Source organism: Rousettus aegyptiacus, unplaced genomic scaffold, assembly GCF_014176215.1.
Source record: "Rousettus aegyptiacus isolate mRouAeg1 unplaced genomic scaffold, mRouAeg1.p scaffold_m13_p_7, whole genome shotgun sequence".
NCBI classification, from domain to species: domain Eukaryota; kingdom Metazoa; phylum Chordata; class Mammalia; order Chiroptera; family Pteropodidae; genus Rousettus; species Rousettus aegyptiacus.
The window spans coordinates 83,802,245-83,827,945 of NW_023416310.1; the positions used below are offsets into that span (position 1 = coordinate 83,802,245).

The 25,701-nt window shown below is 43.1% G+C and overlaps 1 long non-coding RNA gene across 1 annotated transcript; it reads right to left on the minus strand.

Moving 5' to 3' along the window:
- Positions 1-13,926: 13,926 nt before the first annotated feature.
- LOC118605060 lies at positions 13,927-18,241 on the minus strand. The gene is made up of 2 exons (XR_004951884.1): positions 17,138-18,241; positions 13,927-14,560 (listed from the first exon to the last, which is right to left on the minus strand). It is a non-coding gene; the product is annotated as an uncharacterized LOC118605060 (long non-coding RNA).
- Between the last annotated feature and the right edge of the window lie 7,460 nt (positions 18,242-25,701).

The following is a 25,701-nucleotide window of genomic DNA, read 5'->3' on the forward strand; positions in this document are numbered from 1 at the left end:
GGCCCTTTGAACCCTGTGTTAACTGAGCCCATGGTTCTTGTTTTTTATATATCTGACACATAGATGTAAAAGTAGCATTGCATCTTTTTTTCTTTGATAGTCTCCAAAAAAATAATAGCTAACACCTCGTGCCATGTGCTCTTTTAATCCCTTTACGAAAAAAAAGTTCTTACACTCACTTCTTCATGTAGATATTATTATACCCATTTTCCAAATGAGGAAACTGAGGCATAGAGGAGTTCAACAATTTTCTCAAAGTCCGAAGTGGTAAGTATTTGAACCCAGGAAGTTTGGCTTCAGAGTCTACTTCAGTCATTACATTACGGTGTGTGCCTCTTCACAGACAAATGTGTTTCACAATTTTGTCATTCTTATACTTAAAATCAGTGGTGTTGACAGGAAAGGTATCTTAGGAACTACTTCCTGTAGACGTCTGTGTGCTGGGTATTTGCAGGTTTCATTCATTCAGTAGCCACCATAGATGATCTCTGGCAAACCCCCAAACCTCACCTCCTCCCCGTCTCCAATTAGCTTGACTTCCCTATGTCCCCATGGCATCCAATCAACCCATGTTTGTAAGTAACTCCTAGGCACCAGACGTGGGCTTAATGCTGGGCACAGCCCCTGCTTTCATGGAGCGTTCATGGTGCATTCAGAAGATGCACAATTAAATAAGAACACCTAAGGGGTGATGAGTTCCTTGAGCCGGGAGCCCAGCGTCTCTATTTGCCCATGGCTGTTTGCGAAATCTATTGTTCATAAAAGTCCAAAGTGACTAAGGAGAAGTTTAGACTCGTTGCCCCTAGATTCATTTTCCACCAAATATGAGAAAACATTCAATGTTTAAGATTGAAATATTCTTCGTGCCTTCTATAAGGCACATTTTTTTCCCCCACCAAAGACCTGCTCTCTGCCGCTCTGTCACTTGGATACTCTGCAGGTAGATCTGATGGGCCTGGGACCTTTGCAGCCTGTGTTCCTGATTGCAGCGTGGTTTCCCCTGCCCGGAACCGTGGTATTCTCAATACCAGATCTCTTGAATCAGCACCAGGCAAGTTAATCCTTGCTGTACTGCTAATCTACAGGCTCAGACTTGGCAAATGGAGCCCTGGGGCCTGAATCTGACTGGTAAAACTTTTGTTTTGCTTGAAGAGTGTTTCTTTAAAAGTCAAGCTAAAATTGGGAGATGGCGCATAAAAAAAATCTGAATTCCTGAGTTGCCTGGAAAAAAATCAGAGATCTAAGTCCATTCCCACTGTACTATTCCACAGGAGCTTAGGGGCTCCTGTCCCTTAAACTGTCCCACCCAGATCCCATCATCTGTGTTACCTATGACGACCCCTGCAGGTCGCGTACTCGGAAATTCCATTTTGACAATTGCATTTGCTCATCTTTTTGCTGAGTAGTGCTTCCATATGCACAGTACTTTCCAGCCATGAGTTGCTTCCTGCTTGAACAGTTCCCACCTAGGAAGCGCTGATCTCAGACACACACACACACACACCACTTTACAGGTTTATTATCCCTACTTTCATATTCACTTCAGATCGCTTCTGGCTCTTACTCCTTTTATACCTTCCTGATAGAATAAGGTTAGTGATGTTTTCCAAAAAAAAAATTGAAAAAATTAAGTAGAAAACCCAAAAGTGTATGATAGACCAGATTCTCAAATTCAAATGCCTACGGGAGGCGGGGGAGGGGGCGTGGAGAGGGCAGGCAGGTCATGTCAAGGGCTGAAGTGGGCCAGCTGGGGGCCTCGGACCCAACAAGCACTCACTCCTGCAGGAGGCAGCCCTCCCCAGCTCCCCTCTAGAGAATGTACCTCTACAGAGTACCTGTGATGCCGAGGGTGCTCTCTATCTGCCCTGGTCGCCATGACCTGTGGCTTTTGAGCACTTGAAGTGTGGCTAGTGAGACCAAGGAACTGAATTTTAAATTTTCTTTAATATTTATTAATTTAAATTTAAGTAGCCACATGTGGCTAGCGACTACGGTACTGAAACGAGCCTAGGTGATTATTGCTGAGCAGAAGTGAATGTGGGTCCAGCGTGGCCAGATTTTCTAGAGGATCCAGGAATATATATATATATATATATATATATATATATATATATATATATATAGAAATCTCTTCCATTTAATATGTTGACTCCATTTTTTTAAATGTGGTGAAAGCCAAACTAAACGCATTAATGGGATGAATTGTGGCCTGTGACCAACTGTCAATGCCCTCCAGCCATTGGATTAATGCAAAGTCAAGGGCAGAGAGAAAAACACCTTGCACACCTGCCATTGGACAGCAGAGGGCCTACCTAAGGTGTTATTGCTCTGACTTAGAGCCCTACTTGCACAATGAAAGTTTTTGTTTGTCTGAAAGTTTATCAGTGGCAGAGTTTATATAATCATATCCCACGAAAGCATATAATGAGAGAGATGGAGGCTTGAGACAAAAGAGATGAAGAGAATGTCTTCGGCTGAGAGTGAACACCAAGGGTAAAGACCCACAGAAAACAGAGGACATAGCACGTTGGGAGCCTAAAGAAGTTTTGTGTGCCTACTCTGTCCACTAGGCACATACAGCTATTTAAACTTAAGTAAAATTTCAAAAATTAAAAATTCAGTTTTTCAGTCACATTAGGTACATTTCAAACGCTCAGTCACCACGTCTGGCTACTTACACTGCCACACCGGACCTTGAAGATATTGAGCATGTTTGTAATTGCACAGCCTACTGGACAGCGGAAGGGCACAGAGAGTGGAGAAGATAGAGGGGAGAGGGTGCAGAAGGGACATCGTGAGAGAGCTAGAGATGCTCGGGACGAGGCCATGAGGTCACCCGGGGCAGGTGTACCACATTAGGAAGTTTGGACTTTGAGCTGCAGATTTGTCTTTTAGGAAGCTGGTACTGCTGCTGTGCTGTGTGGGAAATGGATTGAAAGGAGAACAAGAGTGGATGCTAGAGACCTGATAAGAGGCAGTGGCAGTTCAGGTAAGAAATGAGGATGCCCCAACAGGTGCACATTATCCATTATCCACTATCCGCCATGCCTGGCTCAGGACCTAGAGTACAGCCATCACTTACAGTGCCAGATGTAGAATACCCACTCAAAATAGGCCTGATTCTGCAGGCGAGGACACTGAGGTTCATAGGGGTTAAATAAATTAACCTCACAGAGACCACACAGCTAGAACTGTGATTCTTGTCCATGGCTGTTTAGTTCTAAAACCTGAGATTATTTTTTTATTTTATTTTTCTTTCTACGCAATGCCCTCATCGACTTCACCCACATTTAGTAAGTGTCTCTGGCTACAGTCTCAACAAGATTTCATTTTTTGTTCCTTATAAGATTAAGAGACTGATATTTTGGGGTATTTTTTTTTTTTTTATAGCCAACTTCTTCTATTCCAGATTAAGGGTAATTACAGCTGGTTGGCTGGGTTCAGCGCCAGAACTCAAGCTAGATAACAGTCTTTGTATGTGACATTAAATGTGTGTGCTTTTATAAAAACGTGTGCCTTTGAGGAATTCTTCAGACATTTGGGGAATTTAAACTAGTAATTTATAATAGATTTCCCTGCCTAACATGATAATTTTCTAATGAAAAGAATGTGTGTGTGGGTGGGGTCGGGGGAGGCTTTATCTCCAACTGTGCGTAGCAGTAAAAAAAAAAACTTAAGTGGGACTTGGAAATTCTCAAGCCCGTAGGTGTAAGTTTACTTGCCTATTTTACTCTTTTTTCATTTTTTAAAAAATAAAAAGAGTTTTTAAAACTTCCTTGAAACTTTATTTTCCTTTTTTTGGTCGCTTTGGACATAATTTCAAATTTACAGAAAAATTGCTGGAATAGTACAAAGAACCCCTGTGTACTTTTTACCAAGATTCACCAGTTACCTTTTGTCACATTTGCTTATCATTTTGTCTTTACGCACACACACTCACACGCACTCACACGCACACACACATGCACACATGCACACACATGCATGCACCGCACGCACACACGCATGCACACACACTCGCACGCACATGCACATGCACGCATGCACACAGTCACACACTTGCATGCACCACACGCACACACGCATGCACACACTCACGCACACACGCACACATGCGCACACACACGTGCACACAGAGGCTTCGAACCACTTGAGAATAAGCTGCACACATGGAGCCACTTCACCCCTAAGTGTTTTAGTGTGTATTTTCTAAGACAAGGACATTTTCTTACAGAATCAAGTAAAATGACCAAAACAGAAAATTTACACTGGTACAGTATTATTATTTAATCCACAATATCTAATTCAGAAGATTATTCGAATATCACCAATTATCCCAATAATGTCCTTTTATAGCCGTTTATAACTCCTTCCACCCACACACATGCAGAACCGAATTCAGTTATTATATCTCTTCAGTCTCCTTAATCTGAAACAATTCCTCATACTTTTTTCTGACTTTCATGACATTTATATTTTTGAAGAGAAACAAATAGCAATAGATTATGGATTATGAATAGTATAATGTAGATTGTGTGTAGTATATTATAGATAATGTGAGAATTCATGAATCCATATTAATAAAAACAAATAAGAGAATAGAGAAAGCTCTTCTTTCAGTAAAATAATAAGTAATATAGCAGGGAATGACAGAATTAGAGAAATTACCATTTTGCAACCATTATAGTAATAATTGATTCAAGCAAGAATTATCAATGGATAGCAAAAGTAGCAAATGAAAATTTGAAGAGGAAAAATATATTTAACTTAAAAATATCGCTCCACAAATCAGTTGTTAACTAGAAAGGAAAGGACAGTAACCTCACAGTGGGTAGCCCTGGCGGACACCTTGTTAACCAAATCTGTCCCATCACCAATAATGGGACAAACTATCATCATCTGCTTCTCTCTGTGTTACACTAAGGAACGGCACAACTTTGCTTAGGTAGTACTCCTGTTAAAAACAGACTATCCCAAACGAGAGATATTGTACAAAATAAGGTTTGCTTTTTAATTGACTTCCTCAAATCAAGGGTGGCATAAAAAGCTGCATCATCAAAGGGCACCACTAGATGTCACTGTGGTCTTGCAAGTTGCACAAGTTTTCCGTGTTTTGGTAAAGAATATCATTTCCTTTGTGGCCTGCCTCTTTACTTTGACACCTTTGCAAACGAGACACATTTAGCCAAGCCCAACACATGTAGCTTTTGAGAAGGCTACAAGTTAAATAATGGTAAAAGCAGTGGAAGAAGAGGAGGCGGCTTGGATTTACACCTGTCTCTGCCTTTAAAAAGTGTGATGGCAAATCCTGTAATTTCTGCCCTCTCTCTGGACCTTGGTCTCCTCATGTGTAAAATGAGGAGATCTGGATTGTCTGCTTCTAGTGTCCTTCAGTCTATGATTTTAAGCTTTTTTTTTTTTTTAAACTAAAATCGTTTCAGTGCTTTTTATAAGGTTTTTGTCTAACCATGTTGGAACCATTATTGCTTTTTTTGTTTGTTTTTTTTTACTCAATACTCTAATTTAGCTAATGTTTATCTTTAAATTGAGTCAGTTTTTAAAAATGTAAATAAAGAAAAAAAATTTATAGGCTGATCACAAATGGAAACCAGTTCACTTGCCATAAATAGAAGGTAAGCACAAAAATAAATATAATAAAGACGACATAATATCATTAAATTGGAGCTCAGTGCTATTGTCTGCCAAAGTCTCAGAGCCTGTGGCCTGCTCTTTTTTTAAATTTTTTCCTTTTTAAAGGAAGGTGTTAAAGAGAAGTTGAAGACAGACTAGCCTTGAGCCTTTCCTCAAGAACAGAACTTTCTGTCTTTGCGGATCAGTATTAATTCTGTATCCATGAAACCAAACACAGTACTTCATATGCCATCTAAAACCGTGCTTTTAAAGCTGTTCTAAATGCTATTATTTCCTCCCTCCTTCACTCCCTTTCTCCCTTTTTTTTTGTCCTTTCATTCTTTTTTTCTTTCTTTTAACTCTTAATTCTTCAATTTTTTTAATAAACCAGAAGGAGGATGATTATAAGTCATACATTATTAATCTTTTTCTTCAATCTATATTTAAGCTTTTCTTTTGTTTTTGGCATTTCTTTCAATGTAGTATCAGTTTAACTCCCTTTAGTTTCTATTTAAATTTGCTTTTGGTCAGTCTTCTTCCATTTAAAATGCTCACTCCCTTTTAAACAGAGGAGATGATATATATCCCTGTGCTGTCAATGTCGAAGCAATTATATGCCACCAAATGGCTTGTGCTTTGGCATCTTCTCCTGATAAAGGCTTGTGATAGATAGGATGTGTCAGAGGTCAGGAATTCTGCTGAGTACAACCTGAGGGGATGCTTCAAATTGCTTGAGCTTTATCCAAATCCCCTAGGACACAATCAGAAAACTGGTCCCCTTCAATTTTGGTGCCGAGGATCTTTTCTTCATTCTTCACAGAGATTCAGAGTGCAGACAGCTAAGGCCGCACCACCTAATTGCAAGCTTTCCTCCTTAACATTAGGGTAGCTTTTTTCCTGCTTTGTGTAGTCTGTTATAATTATTAATTGCTGGCCACAATTAGCATAGGGAGTTTTATAAGCACTGAGATGATTTCGTAACTACCCAACGTTACTGAATAATTTAAAAAAGAGACGGCCAAGAATTTCCATCAAATACATTTTGTTTTCTTAACGCCCGCGTAACTGTTTAGGTAAGGGAATCAGGAAATGCATCAATACACCAATTATTTTCTGGATCATAATTATTTTTTAATAATTTTTTTTTCTTGGCACACTGGATTTAATTAGCCATTAGAAGCCGACAAGCTGAGAGATCAGTTTCACCATTCAACAAAACGGAATGCTTTCTCTATCGGGCATGGGACCATGTTCCTATCTGCAAAAAAAACTAGAGAGATTTCAGAAGAGATTTTCATAAAAATATTATGAATCAATACGAACTTTTTTTCCTACACCACATTCTGTAGAACTGTGCTGTTACCACGCACCCATCCCAATTCAGAATAAGAACCCCCGTTTTCTGTTTTGTTTTTTGTTTTCTCAGATTTCATCACTGTAAGCATGCTAAGATGCAAACCAGAGTGAACAGATATTGTAAGATTTCATGAGGTACATTACATATGCTAAGGAAAATCAAATATGAAGCATGACTATTTTCTGGTGAGAGATTTGAGATTGGCTAAAGGATCCTTCAGGTTTCCTCCAGCCCCGTTGGTTCCCAGTGCTGATTAATGTTTATGATTTCATTATCCTCTTTATGTTTACTCTATGTTTATGGCCCTGACACGCAGTCAACTGTTTCATTATGCGTTGACATCAGTCTTAATGGATGCTGGTATTCTAGCAGAGCCTCCTTCCAAGGTTAGCTGAATATCTCTAGTAAGTGTCCTTTGAGTCCATTTCTGGAACTATATTCCCAGTATACACCCAGGGCTGCAAATTATACTTTATTTCATTGTTTTAAAGTGTCTAGAGCCAACATGTCTATTTGAGATACTGAACCAAGTATTGTCTTCCCGGCACATCTGTAACTATTGATTCTGATGAGAGAGACCTAATTATATTTGTGCTTATCTTAGGACTACAGCATTGAAAGAGGCTTTAGAGATCTGTCATCCCATTTGCTGCTCGGGTCCCCAATGTATCAGCCTTCTGCGATGCAAGTAATAGGAACCAACTCTGGGCAAGCTAAACCAAAAGGGGTATTTATTTTATTAATAAAGGGTGGCTCATGGCATTAAAAACGAAACAAAATAAAAACTACCAAAGAACTAGGGTCTGCAGGGTCAGAAACCAACTGTGTATTATTACTCTGGGGCTCTAGGTACCAGGTGCTAATTGGCAATGTCTTTAGGAGTTATCCGGTGGTGACTTCAAGGGGATACTTGGAAGAGCGTTAAACTGCCCCTGAATCCTAATTATTAGTCTGGGCAGTTGAGATTTCTTACCTTTTTTCAAAATGCTAGTAAAAGTAGTTTAAAGTTGTCCCCCAAATCTTAGCCTCTCCCAGATTGCCAGCCCCATCCATCCCTTCTACACAGAAATGATAAGGCAGCCAAGGGAACAAGCACTAGGGGGCATCAGCTTTGCATGATCTCCCCAGCTCTACCCTCCTATCCCTTGCAGAGAAGAGAGTTCCGAGGGAGGGAGTCCATTTGTCTTATTCTAAGTCACGTGGCAACCACCCTTCGTCCAGGTTTATTGTTCAGTCTAGGCCACCACAACAGGCGAGAGAGAATTCCCCACCAGGGGAAACTGGAGGCTGTTCTTCAAGGAAGGAAGGATGACTGGAAAACGTGTGTTCAGTAACCTAAGACAGGGCCGTGGGCCGTGTGCCTTGCTGATTCCTCAAGTAGCTCTTGACAAGGTATTTGTGCTGATGGTAGAGTTAACATAGGGTTGCCAAAAAGACTGCGACGTACAGATTTTTTAAACCTTGAACCATTTTTAAAAGTATAATTTATACGTAAGAAGCTGTACATATTTAAAGTGCAATATTTGATAAGTTTCGACATACGTATGTACCTGTGAAACAATCGTCGTATATATATGGCTATAAAGTGAAAGTTTGTTAACCACCATCCAGGTCGAGAGACAGAGTAACACGGTCATCCTGGAAACCATCCTTGCACATCACGTGCCCATGCCCGTGCCCCCCTCTGCAAAAAAAAAAACCCCTTCCTCCTCCACGAGGTGACAGCTGTTCTCACTCAGGCAACAATCACTTACTCGCTTTTCTTCCTGTGTTCCCGCCTATACACGCATGCCTAGACCAGGTGGTTTAGCCTCCCCTGAACATAGAAGGAGATGGAAATGGAATGAAACTGTATTACTCTTCTGCACCTTGATTATTTCCCTCAAAGTCATGTGTTTAGACTTGTAACTGCTGGCACGTTGGAGTGAGGGGGCTGACAATTCTTGTCCTTAAAAAACAAGAATTAAGTTGGTCAGAACTTCAAAGGCAGCCATTACAAAATGCTCTGGGAATTGACTAAAAGCATACCACAAACTGTTGTTTAACGTATATAAAGTTTAAATTTTACAAGATGAACAGTGTTCTGGAGATTGGTTAAGTATATTCACAGTTAATATACTGAGAATATACTTAACAGTACTGAACTATACACTTAAAAAATGGTCCAGATGATAAATTTAATGTTATATATGTTTTATCGCAACTTTAGAAAATGGAAAGAAAAGTTTGCCCGGAGAGCTCAAGACTTGAACACGTGTCATTATGCCCATATAAACAAGATGTACCCCAAAAAGTTTTTTAAAAAGAGAAGTGCAAATATCGAATTAGCAATTAAACATATTCCCACAGAGAAAAGTCCAGAACCAGATTATTTTTACTGATAAATTCTATCAATTATTTGAAGAAGAAATAACATCAGTTCTTGACAAGCTTTTTCCAAAAGATAGAACAGGAAAAAACACTGCTAAACTCATTTTATGAGGCCACTGTTATCCTGTTACCAAAAACCAGGCAAAGACCTCACAAAAAAGAAAACTACAGACTCATTTCCCTCGTGAACATAGATACAGAAATCCTTGACAAAATAGAAGTAAGTTGAATTTAACAACATATAAGAAGGGTTATACGCTATGACCAAGTAGGATTTATTCCCGGAATGTTGGATTGGCTTAACATGCTTTTCTGTAGAGTGTATACCTAGGAGTGGAATTTCTGGATTACAGGGTAAAAATTTTTGTAGCTGATGCTAGACTGTTTTCCAAAATGGTTATGCATGTTAGCAGTTTATGTGAATTCCCGTATTAGGCAACATGTGGATTGTCAGACTTTTTAACTTTTCTTAATAATTGATGGGTATAGCGATGTCTTATTCTGGTTTTATTTTGTATTTGCCTGAATCTTAATGAAGGTGAGCATGATTTTATCTATATATTGGTTATTTGGATGCCTTTTGTGTATATCTGTGAAATCTCTTTTAGAGTTTATAAATAGTGGCATTATATAACATTTTATTGGGGGTTTGCTATGTGCCAGGCACCGTTTTAAATACTTCATATAGATTTATTATCACAATATTCTTATGAGGTAGGTGCTATTATTATCTGTATCAACTGCTGTTTTCCTTGTCATGATGATGATAATATGATTTTTCTCTTTTAATCGATTGCGATGAATTATATTACTTGATTTTCATTGTCTTATAACAAACTCAAAATCAAAGGCTAAATCCTACTTGTTCATGAGATACAACCCTTTTATATTGTGAATTCAAATTGTTAATATTCTGTTTAGAATTTTTAAAAATCTGTTTTCACGAGTAAGATTAACCCGTTAATATTCCTTTCTCATACTGTTCCTGTTAGATCTGGGTATCCATATTATTTTTAATCTTCAATATTCATACTTTTTTGATTCATTTCTTCCACTAGTTTGGAAGTAACACACTATAGTTCTACAATTTTTATTATTTATAGGTTGAATTGTGTCTCCCCCCGAAAGATGCGTTGAAGCCCTAACCCCTGGTACCTGTGAATGTCTGACACTTTCCAAGCCTGAGGGAGGGCAGGCGTGTTTCTTGCTTTCTGTTGGTTCTGCCGAATCTCATGCTGTCTATCATGGTGTTTCCCTCTGTTCTGCTAATCTTCCGCCGCTCGCTTTCTTTGCCCCCCGCTTTCTTTGCCCCCGTAAAGTTACTTGTAAGGATAACCAAGGCCTGGCCCTGACACCCGTGCCCCCTGAGAAGCTTGGGTTTGCTCTGTCAGGGATCTGGGTGCTACCAGTTGAGGACAACCTTACACCTTTCGCAATTTGAGATTCCTCAGCCAACACAGGCTCTGAGTGCCTGGGGCCACCTGGTGAGCTCCTGATCTTCCCAAGGGCTGAGGGCGGGTCTGGGGCTAAAAGGCCCCACTGTCCGGAAAGAGGGATAAAACCTCAGACTAACTCTGGCCTGATGGCAAAAACGTAGTTCTTTGAAATCTCAGCTTAATGTGAGGAGGTTTCTTAATAATTATCACCCTGGATGGGCGTGGAGCCTTGAGACCTTTTCTGCCCTCCCCACCCCACAGCACAGCCTCTGCTGGAAGCTCAAGTGAGCAATGACCGGGGACAGTCTGAGGCATACGTGTTTTAGTGTCTGGTACGCCTCTTCTCTCTCTGGTTACAGGTCTTTCTCCAGAAATTGGCCTAGGAACACCCTGCTGTTGTTTTAGCTCTTCAGCCCTTTTCAGGAGATTTCAAAAATATGTCAACCAGTGTGTGTGTGTGTGTGTGTGTGTGTGTGTGTGTGTGTGTGTGTGCACGTGCGCGTGTGGTGATCCGAATGCCATAGCTGCCATGATCGGAAACTGGAAGCTTGATGATGTTGTTTTTAGTCTCTCACATCCTTAAATATGTCTGTGTTGTCATGGTACCCTCAGGACATAATAGAATTTGGGGATTTAAATGCCTCTGAAGTACTGTACACATGGCCATGGACTAGTGCAAAGAGAAAATGTGAATTTTGAGATTTCTTACCTAATTCTAGTTGTTCTAGTCTTTATTAAATCACAACTGCTTCCATGTCTCAAGGCTGTATAATTTCTACAAATCTTAATATGAGAAGCTGAGCTTATAAAGTCTTTCAAAGTATTAATGTATTTCCTGGAGATAAAACAGATTTATTTGAGCAAACGATCAGCCTTGTGACTAGAAGCCTTCAAACACACACCATTAAAGAATCAACAATTTCTCTTGTTTATCAGGAACAGAGGCTATTATTTTCTATATTTAAACATCTGCATTTTCTCACATAAACCTTTTGCAAAGTAGCGAAACAAAATATTTTCATTAAAATATATTAAAATAATTACGCTATTAAAACTAAGACTACTGTAAAGACTAAAAGAAATTTTAATGCAAGATATAAAACACTCTGGTCCGAAAATCTACATATACTCTTATTGGGCCGAGCTTGCCTGTTCCGAAGGTTAAAATCCTTGTGGACAGATGCAAGAGCCGGCTCTCCCACTGCCACAGTGACACGTGTAAAGCCCAGTCTGTGTTCTGGTTCCCGGTGGATGTGCTGTGGAAGGTGCAGTTCACCGCACGAGAACACATGTTCCTTTTCTCACTCAGGCGGCACACACGCTCACGCCATTCTACTTTAGAGTCTAAATACTGAGTTAATTGTTCTTCATTCTCTAAAAAGCCACGGGAGGTAAGAAGAACGGCCGTAAAGTACATATCATGGAAAATGTATTTCCTCTCCCTGTGGTGTCCAACAGCGATGAAGTCAGAGCGGGCACCGAGTGACTGTCACATGCGCCGTACCCGGGGACTGGCATTCAGCAGAAAGGCTATTTCCTCAGCTGGTGAAGGAGCTAGACAAACTCTGCCCCTGCTGGCTCCATGGCCTCTACCTGACCCACCTCAAATTCCAGAGCCTCGAGGGTCTGAACGATGCTCGAGTACCTGACTCCAGTCTCCTGTGGGTGATTCTTCCACCTTGGAAGTTTTGCACATGTACTCAGAGGAGAAAGTACACCTCCTCAGAGTCAGCGTAGCAGGGTGCTGACGGGAGCAGTGTGGCCTCAGCGGGTGGCCCGGGATTGAACGTGGACTTCACCACTTACTTACTGCCCTTGGAACCTAGACAAACTCTCTCGCCTCTCTGTGCCTCAGTTTTCTCATTCGTTAGAGGAGAATAATGACAGTTTCCACTTCATAGACTTGCTGTGGGGAATAAATGAGATCATAAATGGAAAGAATTTAGTCATTGGCATATAAAAAGTGCTCAATAAATGTTGGATATTAATATTCAGACTTGAGAAGCGTTTTGCACAGATTTGGTTAACTCACCTGGGGAGAATAATATTCTTGAGAGAGAGTTTTGAATGTAGTTCAGAAATAATTAAATGCCTTTCTTGATTGAAATAGAAAGGCAATTAAGACAATGAAGCATTTTTCTCTGTGTTATCTAGGACATATTTTTCTCATTTTCCTCTTGTAATGGGAAAATTTGAAACTCACACAGAATGGTGACAAATTACTCATCCTGAGGTTAATTGTTCCCCAACAAATATATTTCAAGTAAGGAAGGTGGGAAAGATTCCAGAGGCGTCAGAAGCCAACCCAAGCAGGCCTAGATTTTGGGTATTGCCAGCTTACGATTTTGGAAAAATTCTTTAACCCATCTGGGTCTCAGGCCCCCTGACTATAAATTCGGGGTAAAAAATACTGAAGTGTAGTGGTGGTGTTGGCAGGTTTACGGGTGACAGGGCGTAGAGAGCTGTCCCATAGTAGCTAAGCAACAACCCAAGGCTGACTTTGCAATATGTTCCAGGGACCGATTGTAAGAGGGAGCAACCTGTTCACATAAAATGAACCCATTAACCAAGCTCTATTCACCTTACTCAAGCAAACTGTCTTCCTCATGTGCGTTTCTGATCATCTGGGATGGGGCACGTAACAACCCAGATATATGTCTAGGAACAGGGTAGTTGGGTGGAGAGAGGGGACAGTGACAGCTTGGAATGTCATAGGTGTTGCATTCATTAATTTCTCGATACACGTGATTATTTACTGATGGTGTTTTATTTCTTTCACTAATATGTACTGGGAAGGCTCTATGGCAGAACATGTGGGAACAGAGGGCAAGGTGTACATTTCAGGGAGAGGGGACGGAGCGAAGAGCCCGGGATTACCTGGGTCAAGCTCATCTTTGGTCACGTCCTCTCCATGACCTCCAACAATATCAGAGGAGGCTAATGCCGAAACAACTCCTAAAATCTCAATGACTAAACGTAATAGAAGTTTATTTCTTGAGTGTATAAAGTCTGTTTTCTCATATGGCCATTTAGTGGCCCATATTCCTTCCGCTTTGTGATTCTGACACATCCCAGAGCCGAGGTCAGCAAACTATGGCTTGTGGGCCAAATTTGACCTACGTTCTTGTAAGGTTTTTTTTTTTTTTTTTTTTTGGTAAATAACATTTTATTAAAACACAGCCATACTCCTTCATTATGTATCACCTGGGCTTTGTAGGTTCTCTCACACTGCATGGCAGAGTGGCATACTTGCGATGGAGACTTTCATGGCAATGATCTGAAAGTTAAGCTTAAGACTGAACCCTAAAATATTGACTCCCAGAATCTTTACAGAAAAAGTGCGCTAAGCCCTACCCTCGAGCATTGTCTCTTGTCTTGGATTCTCTGATGCAGCAGAAGAGTAGAAGTTTGTGTGGGAGGTTTCTATGAACTCTGTTTTCCATCAATTCCACCTACGTTTTGTCGGCCAGAACTCCGCCGTACAGCCGTCATACCTGGCTGCTAGGGAAGCTGTGAAATGCAGGCCCGCAGCCGCCCAGGAGGAAAACACGAAGCTGTTCTTCATACGCCGACACTGTGCCAGACTCCCCCCCCATCCACTCGATCCTCTTCGTCCCTCGAAACGGCTTAAGCATATACAGCACTACCTTGCAGATGAGTTAACTGAGGTTCAGAGAGGTTAAGTAACTCGCCTCAAGGTCTCCAAGCATCAAAATAGTGGGAGTGAGGATTTGACAGAATATCTTGCTCTGAAGCCTGTGCTATGCTGTGTGGCAAAAAAAAAAAAAAAAAAAGTAATTGTAGCAAAACAGATACAACATGTGCCATTCCAGCCATTTTTAAGTGTATAGTTCAATGACATATAAAATATATTTTGAAAGTGGGAAGATTCCTAGATTTTGATAGGAATTTAAAAGCTTAGGACTTTCATTGCAATGATCTTAAAGTTAAGCATAAGATAAGATAAGTGAGACTTATCTTGGGAATTAACACTGAGTACTGACACAAAATTTCTAAGCTACAAGTGTAGTTCCTGTCTATTGGTGTCAACAGTGATTCTTGACTGTCACAGGCTATTTAGAAAGGGACGGAGGTGAATTCGATAGTAAAATGACTCCCTTTAAGCTTTACCTATACCATATGAATTAAGGACTGCTTTCTGGTAGTTCAAAAAAAGGGAAAAGTGGTAGAATTGAGACATTACCCAGGACATAATTCTATAAACATGCCACACCCCAAAGAACCTACTTTACTGTATTGAATTCAGAACCATGCTGACATTTGAGTGGGAATTTAGTTTCCATAAAACAATGTCATCCAGCACATTTTATTACTTTTCATCTATAAATCTTTGGTTTGTGGGGTTTTTCTTTTTCATTAACTTTGAAATTTGGTTTCACAGTTTAAATATTTTTCCGCAAATAGTTTTATGCTTGTACAAACTTAAGAAGATAGTAAAATTAATTTAAATAAAAACATGAGGGATCCAGGAGAATATTCTCTCTTTAAAAGGTATGTGGATATAACTCAGGTTTATAGGAGTCCATCCCACAAAGATAGCTCTTTTTTACAAAAGACCTACATTTGAATTGGGAAACTGTACCAGTCAGGATGGACTAAATTAAGCTGCAATAACAAGCAGCCCCCAGATTCCAGTGGCTTAACACACTTGCTTGCAATAAATCAATTGCATATTGATAAAGAGCTCTGCTTATCATGATCATGACAGCAGGGCTCAAACCGATGGATCTACCCTAAATAATACTTCCGGTCGAGGGGAGCGATAACTCTAGGGGTTTTCTCACCTCTAGGTAAATGCTCTGGCTCAAGTAAGTCCGATGATCACACCTAACTTCGAGGAGAGAACTACGGCCTTTATGGGTGCCCAGAGAGAGAAAACGGATGAGCTGTCGGTAGTGATGTCTGCATAAAGTACCCCACATTTTTCTGTGAAGCAGTGCCCTGTGGCCTGGTTTTGACACTTTCTATTTCCTAGTAGAGTTGCAGACAGTTTTCTTAATTTTATAGGAGGCTGTGGCTCTTGGGTTATAGCCAAACCCTGCTGCTCACTAGCCACGTGGTGTGGGCACATCCAAACCTTGGGTCCCCCTGCCCCCCATGAAATGGGGGAGTAACCAGCATGATTTGTTGGAAAGAGTCAAGGTAATAGCTCATGTGAAACTTCTGTCAATTGTAAATTATTATCCAAATGAAGGTAATAGTATTATTTCCGACAATCAGTCACGCCACACTAAGGAGAAAGAATAGATAGTAATGATTTCACCCAATAGCACTTGTCACACAATCAATATTTTCTCATGAAAGTTTCCTGAAATTCACAAGAAATTTTCTTAGGTGATCTGATAATGAAACCTGAAGAGAATAGCTCTTCAATAAAAGAGCAAATTTTTCCTCTTGGTTAGAAAATGACAAAGCATTTTACACGACCCCTGATCTATATGGCTCACTTTTCTAGCGGATTCCCACATTTTAAAAAATGAGGTTGAAGAAAAGAAGCACTATCTATCTTGGCTAAGAAGCAGTTGTTTTAACTTGGGATCAGTATGAAAAAATTAAAGCTGTTTCACAAAACAGTGCTAAGGCTAGGAACACAGGGAGAGCCTTTCGACTGTAGCACTGACTCCCAAAACCGGTATCGGCCAAATATCTCAGAATTCTCGCTTAGTAGAACTGGATGGCATCCTGATCTTGTCTCATACTCTTATTTTCCATATGAAGAAGTTAAGGTCTGGAAAAGTGACATGACTTGACGTGGTTCATGTTCCTTAAACATGAGTTGATTAACCAAATATTTTTTCCCTTTCACCAACCTACAATGATAGAAATGAACACAATGGAGGAAGAAATGCTTCTCTGTTCTTTCATACAAATGCTAATAAAATCTTTTGTAATCAAGCCCTGCGGAACTCCCTTCGTGTATCTGCAAGTGAGCAAAGGCCCCACTGGAAATTCTTGTGGAGGTCCAGCAATGACTTTGAGATTCCCTTTTAGCATTTCTATCATTCGGTTGTTTCCTTCCATTTCAGAGCTTTCTAAATAATATATATTTTTTGACCCACAGAGAACGTATAAATTGAATAAGGAAACAAGGAACAAATTTCAGATTAGATAATTTCATTATCTGATTATTTATTTATTTATTTATTTATTTATTTATCTTGATTATTTTATTTAATTATATGTGAAAGTCTACTATTCACTCTAGGAGAAGAATTTTCATGTTGTCCACCCAAAGAAAAGGAAAGATGAATTACTTTCCTATGCATATTAGTCAGGAGAAGCTCAGTTATGCAGCAGTGAAAAAAAAATCTCTGGAACTTACGGTAATGAAAGATTACTTCCCATTCATGCCGTGTGTCCACTGTGGGTTGGAGGGGTGTCCACTCCACATCACCTTTGCAAAGAGTCATAGACAGGCTGAGGGAAATTCCATCTGGGGGTGGCCAGCCACTGTGGCATGGGGAAGGGGATTTGGTAAATTGTACACTTGCACTTAAAGCCTCTGCCTATAAATAATACATACTGCTTTTGCTAATTCCTCATTTGTCAAACCACAGGGCCACATCTAAATGCAGAGGGATCAGAATATTTCAATTTTACTTTTGGTGGACATCTCTCCATACTAGGAATAGAAAAGAAGAAAACAGAACAGACCCCCCTCACCCACGTGACAAAAAGCCAGGATCTCATGCCAGCAATATGAATCAAATCTCCAATCAGGATAATAAAATATCATCATTAAACAATAAAATTACTAAATGTATTTATTTGCTGCAGGTGAAATTACCTGAATTTATTTCCACATCTTCATACAAGAGTATTGCATAGAATGGGAAGCAGATACAAATGAACTAAACTAAAGTAGGACTGGGATGAAGTTTCTAGAAATACATTGTGGGCCATCTCAATGGGGAGGCAATTTTATGCCTTCTGTGGATTTTGTTAGACTCATTTCTCTGAGGAGAGATTGCTTCTTTATGACATGATTACACTAGTCAACAATCTTTCTAAAATAATTTGATGGTTGGAAAGTTAAGCCCAATCAAACAGAAAAGTTCATTTTCACTTAAATTGCTAATAAAGAGTAATCGCTTAATGGGTCACTCTAAAAAGAGATGGTGAACCTTTAAAACAGCCTTTTTGGGAAATGTTTAAAGGTCTGGAATATGCTTAAACAACCCTCATTTGTCTCTTTTATTTGGGTACAATCATTTGCTTAGATACATATTTTTAAACTTTTAGCATATTACTAGCGACAAAGTGTTTCAAGAGGGGGAAACTCAAACTAGCTCAGAATGTCCCCTAAATTAAAAAATAGAGTTTTGTACTTTCCAGAATAATAAGCACTTTTATAGTCTTTCTTTAAATCTTTCTTGGTAAAAATCTACAAAGCAGGAGGAAAGGGCAAGAGTCCAAGTTTGCTGATTTACTGTTTAATTATCCACCCCCCCGCCCGCCCCTTAAAGTTTTATGGTAGTTCAGGGTTAACATTAACACCCCAACCACAATAAACTAAACATATTTTATTACATATTTTATGCCCAAGATGAAAATGAAGATATAACAGTGAGATAATTTTATACAGAGAGGTACAGTGAATTCTATGTGAGCAGGGTAAGTCAGTTTTGTGTGCTTTGCTCTAGTTTTTTAAACTATCATTAATAATTGAGTCAATAGTAAATTTAGTGAGCATTGACTACATTCTGAATATCAAATACTTACCTTTTTTTCCTTATTTAATCCTCGCAGGAAACTTACGTTCACAAATGAGGGCATTGAGGATAAAGCGACTTGACCAAGATCACCTAGCTAGTTAGTAATGGAATAATCTTTCGGGATAAATCACTGTGGTAGCATTTCAAAGTATTTGATCATTGCAGTGTTTTTCCAGCCCAAATCTCCTGGAGAAGAAAGAATTTAAATGGGCAGTAGTTTGTTTATTCATAAGTAGATGTATGAGTGCCCACTATGAAAGCAAAGTGCTTAGCATAGTACATTGCATAAAATGTTCCATAGTATGTGCTCAGTGAATACTAAGTTTTATTGTATTACTTTTATTGTCGTTGCTATAAGCAACAACAGTCACTGTTGGGAGCTCCCGGATTAGAGAGGGGTGAGACCCAAACTGTTTTCTGTCCAGTGTGATATGAGCACTAGGGAAATCAGGGAAAGGTACGAGTGACTGCCTAAAAGGAGTTTGGAGAGGTTTCACGGAAGTGGTGAACTTCGAGCGGATGACTGCAAGGCAGGGGAGCTTCTCCAGGTGGAGAGGGATGTAGGCATTCCTGTCCTGTACCAAGGCGCCTCGGCAAGGCGTGTTTGGGGAACCTGGAGGCTCCTGCGAAATGGAACGCTGGAGGATCACGAGGTGGCGCTGTGGCTCCACGTAAAGAGAAGTTCGCAGTCCGGCGGGTCCCTGCACGCCCAGAGAGGCTGCGACAGGCGGGGCGGGGCCGTCTGGTGGGTTTGGCACCATCTTCGTACAGCCACCAAATAATGACAGTGATAAAGATAATAAATACAGAAGCAAATAACTCTTTTAGGACAACGGCATCAATAATCAAAAACTGTCCTCGAGGAATAATTGAGAACGCGGAAGCATCCAGCAGGGATCATGGCGAGCGCAGTCGGGTAGGTTGTGGGCCCCTGCGGGAGCACCCCTCGCTTGCCGCTAACCCGCGGCCTCCCGGCGGGTCGCGCGGGTCACAGGCGGAAGGAGCACGTTTCGACGCCTGCCCTGGGGCGCTCAGTCTGCGTCGTGCCTGAGCCTTTTCTTTGACCGAATCTGAGATTTTGGGGACTTCTTTGCTGAGTTTCACACGTGAAACTACGTGTGAGCTCAGGCTCACCCACAAGTGTATAATGCTCTCGCACACATACACATGTATTTGTGCACATGCACACCCACTCATATAAACGAGACACGTGACACATGCACACACTGTACACATGCACACGTGTACTCATGCTTGTTACAACAATCCTCAAAGACACGCGTGCGCGTGCACCCAAGTGCGCGCCGTCACTCATGGGCACACACGCTCACTCGTACTGCAGGGGCCCACAGGTATGCAGCCACTCTTCGTTCATAGAAGCATCATATTAACACATTCGCATCCCGAGCGTCTCTCATCTGGGTAGCTGACAGAGACCTCCAAACAGTGAGCGGTGCGTAAATATCCAGTGAATTGTGCCTCAAAAGAAAACTTTTTGTGAACTGAGTATCTCGTGCTTGCCTGCTAAACTTCATTTCTCCCATTCCTCCCTAAGCAAACAGGCCTACTCTCTTAACTTCTCCTCCAAATCTTTGCTGGCCTCAGCACGCGGGTTTGCATTATTGAAGGGATGCTAATTTCCGAACAGCGGAAGGTCGCTTTGCCCACCCCGGAGCCTCATTCGGCTGAGGGAGCCTGGGTCCTTGCCTGATCATTTTCCAATCGCGCGGGAAGGGCCGGGGTGCATGGTCGCTCCCGGGGACAGCCTCAGATTGGGAGACCTTTTGCTGCAGTGCCCCATCTGTATTCTCCAGGCTCAGAATAATTTTAACTTTTAGCTATTTATGGTCATGCCAAGGCTGTATGATCTTTCTCCATTAAAGCGCATCCGCAGATGTCCAGATTTCTGCCCTCTGATGGGCGTCACGCACACATTCCCGCCAAGTCTTTTGGTTAGTGTATTTCAATCAGGCGATTTTGCGTGCACCTAGAGCTGTAAGACCTCAGCTGGGAGTGGGAGAAGCAGCGAACTGGAGTTTACATAGCAAATGTGGCAGAATCAAGGGCCAGAGCTTGCAGGACTCTGGCGCGCCTTATCGCGGGCGGCCCGTAGGACGCGAGTCTGTATCTGACCGCGGGGGTGCGCATCCAGTGCGCTCATTAGGACTTTTCAGAACCCTTTCCCTTTCTCTCTCCCATATGCTGCTTGTCTGCAGGAGGCAACTTGCACCCGGGCTCCTTTGTCGACCGGGAGATATCGAGGGGTTTGAGAGCCGAAGGGATTTGTGAGTGTTGGGGGACAAGCACCAGGCGAATGAGGGAGATACGCTTGGCCCCTCGGTGAGTGGTTTGGATCTAAGGTTAAGGGCACAGGCTCTGAAGTAAGTTAGGTTCCGCCGAGCCTAAATTATTAGCAGTGTGGTCATGGACGGGTCGATTCATTTCCATCACAACACCAGTTTCCCCACCTGTAAAATGGGGGCGATCTTACCTGCCTTCTTGGTCTGTTGTGGGAATTCAGTGAGTTTATACCCGTAAAGCCTTCAACAAATGAGACCTATTATTATCTGGGGACCGCCCAGGGGAAATCCAAGAGGGTCGTCAGGCTCGCTCCGGGAAAGGAGCCAACCCTGTGCCCCAAGCCCTGGTCCTGAGCAGATTAAAAGCTCCCAAGTCCTGAATAGAATACCCACGGTGTTTGCTTGATCTGTACCTCCTAGCTGTCTGTGGTATCTTTGTCCCACCTTCGGCCTCAGTTTCCCAGTCTGTACTATGGGGAGATGCGTGTTGCCAGGGACTGGAAATGTGTCCATCCGACACCACAAACAAATGGGGCCAGCAAACGGGTCTTCTGTACAGCTCTGGGGGTTGAAAACAGGCATCACTGTTGGGGAACATGCCCCCCTCCCCTTCCCGTTGCCGCTTGCCAGAGATGGCTGAGAGCAAGGAGGGAGGACAGTCGGATTTGCGGTCATCGGTGGCCTGCTGTCCTGCGCGTTCTCGAGAGCAGCGGGTAAAAGTCTTGCAGGGGCAGGGGCAGCGTTTCACGCGAGGGACAGCAGCCGCGTCGCTCCGCCACCCCGCTGGCGTCTGAGTGCAGCTCAGGGGGCTCCTGCGGAGCTGCGTCCCGCTCAGATCTGCATTTTTCCAGGGCCCCGGGCCACCACCCACTCCTATCCCTCTCCCCCTGCGAGCAGCACCTTGGCCTCTGCCCACTACCCTCTACAGGCTGCCAGTCAACGCCTTTTGAGCGAGCAGGGGGATGGGGGGTGGGGCGCAGAGACTTCACGCCTTTGGCCTTCTTCGCCCCGTCTTTCCTTTAGTCTTCTTCCTAGCACTGAGGAAAGAGTCCGTCCTCCAGTCATCTTCGGTGGCCTCCGGCTAGCAGCAAATCGTTCCCCCGGATAGCTGGCCCTTCTGGGGACGCGTCTTCTAAGGAGAACGGATGGAGGGAATTTTCTAAGTGAGAGGTCCCAAGTCTGGCCTCCTGGGGGCAGAAGAGCAGAGACGATCCGGCTGTCTTCGGGACGTCCCTGCTAGTCCTAATTCGACTGTATTTTTCTTTTCTCTGCTTTTATTATTTTTTGGGGGAGGGGGAGTGTTTCCATTGGCACCCACCGTCTCCCATATAATGATGCCCATCGGGAAAGGGAATTGATTTCCCTGAGCCTTAAGAGGGTTGGGACAGCCAAGAGTGAGAAGGTTTCAAAAAAGTTCGAGGTAGGGTAGGGAGACCTGCTCACCGGTCTGAGCTCCCTCCAGTCGGGGAGCCGCGAAGGCTGGGCAGCTTTGTCTACTATTTGGAGCAATTGAGAGGGAGCGGGAAAGGGGACGCTCACCTCCGTGGGGGAGGGACTCTGAGAAGCTCAGCGGGAGACTTAAGTCCACGGGGAAATAGCAAACTTTTCCAATTGCTTTTCCCACATATAAACCCATTTTGCTGTATATTTTCCTCACGTACAGGTTCATTTCTCTTCACCTTCTGCCTCCCTAATTCTGTAAATCTGGACCAGGCCTTTATATCTGCATGCCTAACTCCCACCCCATATGATTAAGAAGGGGTTGGGGATTAGTGTTACAAGCTCCCCTAAAGTCACGTATCACAGATATGTTATGAAGCCTGGGCAATGCTATACATACAAGTATCTCGCTTCGCAAGAGTGTGACTATAATATAAAGAGGATGAAGTACGTACTTTGTAGTTGCCCCTTCACACACATGCTTTGCCTTCTGGAGGTGGTGCTAACCTTACATAAGGGAAGACTGAAGGGATTTTTCAAAGTTTAAAATGGCAGTTGTATATTCAGTATTCACTAGAGGAAATCCACAAAAAGCTACAGCTCCGTCGGCCTGGGTGTCATCCCCAGTTTTCTATCGACCTTTCTGTCTCTTTTCCACCTTTTCTTTAGCTTCTTTCTTAAACATTTATTACTGGGCAAGAAACCCAGGTTTTCAAGCACAAAGACACCAGAAGAAAAGCTGTGAATACACTTTACTTCATTAAAATAAACTACTTTCACCCTCCCAGGTGAGGTATCTGCTGCCTTCACACAGCCAAAGGAAATTAGCCTTATCTTATCAAAAAATTCCTGTCCTTTTTTATTTTTATTCCTTCTCAGGCCTGGAGGACATGGAGATCCTGCTGCCTCTCATTTAGTTCCTGGAGATTCCTGGCTCTGGGGCAGGAACTGGGCTGCTGAAAGCTTCTTTCTCTGGGCCATTTTCTCTTTAGAATCAGACCCCTCAACAAATACATCATTTGCAGTGTGCTTCTATCTTCTGTTTGACAGCCCCTCACCCCAATCTATCTATGGTGGCTCTCACTGGTCCTGGTCTTCTGGGTGGCAGCTTTCTCTGGCACTTCTGGCATCTCTCATTTCTTTGGCACCTGTGCTGCTTCCCTTTGGCAATGATGTGGTCTCCCATTGTGTGTGCCCCATCACTGACGTGTGAACCTCACCAGGTTCAACTTGGAGACTTAAACAGTGTTCATCGTAGAGTGAAATGGAGGCTCAGGCAATCAAGGAAGGGAAGGCCTGGGCCTTACGCCAGGGCTATCTCGTACTCATTGAAAAGATGGTGGCTCCTGCTTCCTGGTCCCCCTTCCTTGAAAGATCTTCTCAGATCAGGCAGGGGGAGGGATTGTCTCTTGGGGCCTCTTTGGGCTTTGGTGGTTAATCCTGGAGCTTGGGGAAATTTTCAGCAGGCCCAATTTCAAATATGCACTTAAATTCTATAGAGATGGAGAAGGTCCAGCTCCCCCTTTCTCCTCCCTACAAAACTATAATCCTTCAGGTTTGTGCACCAACATACTCCGCCTGAGCACCTACTGTGTACCCGGAACTCTGGTAGATGCTATGGGGATCCTGATGGATCAGACAAATGTCTTCAGGAGTGACTTGGAAGAGATGACATTAATTATGGTACCAGAGAGAAAGTGATCAGCATGTTAGTGGTCCAGAGTAAATGGCATGAGAGCTGAGAGGCTTTGTGCATAAGAGATAAAGGAGTGTTTGGGGACAGTGGCCATGTACTGGCAGGCCTGGAACACAGTTTTTCATCTAGTTTAGGAATCAGGAAGTGGCACCCACTTTCCTGCTCTGCCAAAAGTACAAAGCATAACTTTTGCCTGTCTCCGTTCCATTCAACATGGGCATGTGTACTTTTCCATCACTGACCCCATGAGCTTCCTAAATCAAAGGGCCAAGCAAGGCCGACAGAAAGGGGACCTGGATTTTTGGCAGAGAATTTCCCCGAAGGAGTCCTTAGCCGATTTGGCTGCAGTCAGGGAGTTCCTCTGAGGGTAATGAAACAGAAGTTCACCATGTGCTTATTAGAGGCTCCAACCTGCTAAAAAATGACGGAGCACATTACCCAGAAACATCTAGCCATTTCTTTTGCCAGCTGCAAGCATATATGCCAAAGGTCGGAGGTAGGAGATCATTTCTCCCTTCTCTCCTTCCTTCCTCCCTTCCCCCTTCCTTCCTTCCTTTTTCCTTTCTTTCCTTTCTTCCTTCCTATTTCCTCAATCTTTCTTTTGACATATGGCAGGAGCAGGAGTTGAGGAGAGTTTGTTCAAGCTCACCATTTTAACAAAAAGAATGAGGAAGAGGGAAACCTTACATCAAACAAACAACTAATCAGAGATGTCGTTGTTGCTTTGGTAGTTACTGTAAAGAAATACTACTTTAGCGGCTGGGGTGAGGGGTTGGGGATAGAACCTGACTGAGGCAATTTTAAAACAACCTGACACAGCTCCAGGGAGCGCATTCATTCCACTGTCAACATATCCTGCGGATTACTCGAGAGAAGTGAGCATATGAGGTCAGTGCCGCTAACGCCCGTGGACTCGAGGCTAGCGGCCAAACAAAAAGCGCTTCAGAGGACAGACTAGGGCAGAGCCCAGGTCTCCCACACCCTAGGGACCCACAGCGCCTCGCTTGCGGGGCCCAGAGCCCACCCGCCTACCCGGCGTGAAGGCAGTGCCCTCCGCGAGCTCCTTGCCCCGATCTCGAGCACCCATTGCCCACCCCACCACCCCCTCCTCAAAGCGAAGAGGTGGGCACCTGGGACGCGAGTCCTGCTTTTTCTGCCCGGGCTCTCCCGTCTCCTCCACTTTTGCCCCCGACGTCCCAGAACAGCGGAGCAGGACGCAGCATCGGCCCTGGGAGGATGCAGCCTGTGCGCCTCGAGCGCGCTCAGAGCGCGGTGCGGATGCTAAACGGACCGCAACGGCTCAAATCCCTGAGAAAAATACCCCCCTCTCCTTCCTTCGGTCCCCCTTCTCCTGCCCGGCTTTGCCCTGTTCAGCCCCGCTCCTCCCAAGCTCAGACCCCGGAGCTCCGCGATCCTTTGCTTGCCACTTTGCGAGGAACTTTGTCCGGCTCCCCTGCGCTGCCGGGAGAGGGATGTTAATGAGGGAGCGTGGCCGGGCACTGCGAGCCAGCCGGCTCCTGAGCCACGATTGGCTGCAGCGAGGCGGAAGAATGACGTTATGCAAATGAAGGGGCGGGTCTATGAGGCGCGGGTCCCGCCTCCTCCCTTTGGGGTTAGTGTGCCTGTGTTTAGCTCTGGGGAGAGTCAAACTGGATTCCATAGGGAAAGCCTGCAAATCACTTCTATTTTAGCAAGGAGAAAACAGAATCTCCATCCAGCAGGGTCCACCCCCTCT